General features: G+C 36.0%; 1 non-coding gene across 1 annotated transcript; it reads left to right on the plus strand.

Annotated features, from left to right (window-relative positions):
- The first annotated feature begins 1,093 nt into the window (after window positions 1–1,093).
- On the plus strand, window positions 1,094–1,196 carry LOC124231572 (U6 spliceosomal RNA). The gene has a single exon (XR_006886598.1). It is a non-coding gene; the product is annotated as a U6 spliceosomal RNA (small nuclear RNA).
- Window positions 1,197–3,260: the final 2,064 nt, after the last annotated feature.

Here is a 3,260-nt window from a genome sequence, read left to right on the forward strand (position 1 = left end):
TTTTCCTGGTTTTAGTGATTTACATGATTTATATTAGATTTAGAATGACAAATAAAAATGGCAAGCAATAGGATATATTGGAGTATATGAGGAAGCCATTTGCTATAAACCTAATTCGGCCTGACTTTTTTTTTTTTTCAAAAGGGCCTGACTGTGGCTATTGAGCACGCATTGCATATCTACTTAGACATTTCCTGTGGCCAGAACAAAGGCCCTTGAGATAAAGGTGCAACTTTCCCCCACATTAGCATTTCCTTAGGGATAAGCATTTTTCCTTAGGCTAGGAACTGATTGCTGCACTCACCTCCCAGCTCACCTGTGACCACCCAGCTGGAGACAACAGACTGCCACCCTGCTGTGTTCACCGAGACAGCAGACCTACCTGCTATTTCCATCAATCGCTGTGCCGACAGAGTAGTCTCGCGACTATTGTAAAAGGGACATTTCAATCCTATGTGAAACATCCTCTTTGAGGGTATATAACCACCCTTATACCCCGACTTCTTTGGAGTGCTCTGTTCCTTTGTGGAAAGACTCTCCCGGGTTATAATCCTCAGATTTAAGCTCAGAATAAACTCACCCAAATTTTCATTTATAGATTGGTTATGGATTATTTTCGTCGACAAGTTATTTCATATATTCTTAGCATATTAACTTTAATTCAGTTATTCTTCCCAAACAATTCCATTATTATACCTTTGTTCTGGATATATGAAGGCGTTAATTTCACAGATAATTATGGAATGCTCTCTATTTCCTAAGTCAGTTCTCCAGTTTCATGTGCTATTCTCCTAGTTGTCATGTATTTTGATAGCATCTTGACTCTGGCCCTGAGATGAGACCTCCGGATTCTCCTGACTAATTCTGTCATTCAAAAGTTACATCAGAGCCTATTTACATAGTTGTATTATTATTTCCTGGTAATATAATGAGACATTTTAAATGTATTATGTGATGGTCACTGAGACATATAAAAGTCACTGTTCACAGTGGACAATTATATAAAAATAAAAACATCAAAGAAAGGGAACAAATGACAGTGCCAGAAAAAGGATAAAAATCTTTAATTAGTTTGTATTGGAAGGAAAAAATAGTACTCACTTCGGCAGCCCATATACTAAAATTGGAACAATATAGAGTTAGCCTGGGCCCTGCACAAGGATGACACACAAATTCGTGAAGCGTTCCATATCTTTTTGGGCACATGTGTCGTGATGGATTATAATTAGTTTTTGGGTGGTGAACATGATGTGATCTGCACAGAGTTTGAGGTATATTGTGATGTACATCTGAGGGCTATATAATGTTATAATCCAATGTTACTGCAATAAAAAAAAAGAAAGAAAAAATAAGTGATAAATGATTTGGTGAGGGCATAGGGAGGAGTTAAATGAATGATTAAATCTATTTAATGGATTAAACAAGAAGATATTGGATGACTAAATAAGATTAGAAAATGATCATTTTATAGAAACTTAAAAGTGCCTCAAATGATTTTTCATTAGTTCTTTTTATTTCTTCAACTAATATGTTTTGAGTGTGCTTATGTGTTAGTTCAGAGAACATGAGATAAGTAACATCTGGTCCTTGCCAAGAAGGAGATTACAGTCTTGGAACAAGAGATAGTTTATATAAGGCTTTGTTTTCTCTCTTTTATTGCATGTCTATGATGGAAATCATAATGAGTATGATGGGAATGTGAAGGAAGTTTGGCAGAAGAGTGAATTATCCTTAGGAATATGAGAAAATGAGTCAGGGGTAAGAATATCTATTTATACGTATTTGTAAGGCATCCTGAGTAAGACTGTGCTGATTGCACAAAGGCAAGGACATTCCATTGCTGTATAGTACATCTCAAGCATAGAATGTGGGAGGAGAGGGTTAGAGATAACCACAGGCGAGACTGTGGATATTTTCATTGAAAGTTCAGCCTCCGAAGCACAGAAATCTTTGGTTCTTAAATAAGGATGCCCAGGCAAATCATCAGGACACTGGGTTGGAGGATGGCTGGCATGTAATTGGGCCGTCAGACCATGAGAGAGTGAAAGACGGATTTAAAACAGGGCATTTGGAATTAGAAACTTCTGGCATCACGAAGGGCCATAGCTTATAGCATGGATCAGCAGTATGTTTATGGTGAGAAAAAAGTCAAACGATATTTCCTTTTGGGATGCTCCCTCTGTGTATGATGCTAATCAAGATACTTCCTCAGTGGTACCTTCATCTACCCTAATATGTCCTAAATGTTCTACTGAGTATCTTCAAATTAACTTCAATTAAATGCTTGACTTGTTTTGAACAGTATATATTAAATTCCTTAAAAGAAGAATCAGATGATAGCTTTTGTTTGCTTCAGTAATTTTTTTGAAAGGTATGTGGTTGACCTTTATGGAAGATCATTAAGAGAAAACATCTTATGATATTCACATTCGAAGAAACACATGTTAGTATCTCCCAAACTAAAAGTGAATTCTGGGTACCCCTAAACTCTACGTCATATTTCAGTTATGTTCCCATCTCTCTCTAACCTGTTCAAAGCAAACCTTCTCAATAGGGTTATCTACATTTGCTGTCTCTCCTTTCTCAGCAACTATTCACTCTTCAACCTACACCAATGTGGCTTCATCCCCAAGCATGGTCCATAAGATGCCATTTAACCCACTCTTGTCAAGGTCACTTACAATCTCCAGGCTGCTAAATCCAAGGAACATTTCTCTGTCCTCATCTTACTAGACCTCCTAGCAACATTTGACAAAGTTTGCCATTCCTTCCTTCTTGAAACACTTTCTTTTTGACTTTAATGACACCACACTGGACATAGCACCCATATTAATGATTATGAATGATAGATTTATATTTTTCTCTTTACCATGGTTCTAATTTTCTTTTTACATTTCCATTTATGCTTATGCCTTATTTGTGAGGTACCTTAAATCCATGTGGGAAAAAGAATGCATATAATTAAGATAAAATATTAAATATGCAATCAATAATATTGGCTATCTTATGGTTAAAGGATGTCGTAAAGCAATTCAAAGAACCTATAACCATGGACCTAGTCAAATAGAATTGCATGTGTAAGTACATTATCTAAAAAGATATAATGTCAACAGTGTCAAATAAAGAGAATTTATACATATATACAGACTACTTAAAGATGCACGTAATTCCTATGAAATAAAGAACTAGAGAGGATGAGGGCAACAATAGAAATCGAGCTCAAGAAAGACTAAGAGACAATATACAGTTGAATTCTCTTT

The sequence above is a fragment of the Equus quagga genome, chromosome 21 (genome assembly GCF_021613505.1).
Source record: "Equus quagga isolate Etosha38 chromosome 21, UCLA_HA_Equagga_1.0, whole genome shotgun sequence".
NCBI classification, from domain to species: Eukaryota; Metazoa; Chordata; class Mammalia; order Perissodactyla; family Equidae; genus Equus; species Equus quagga.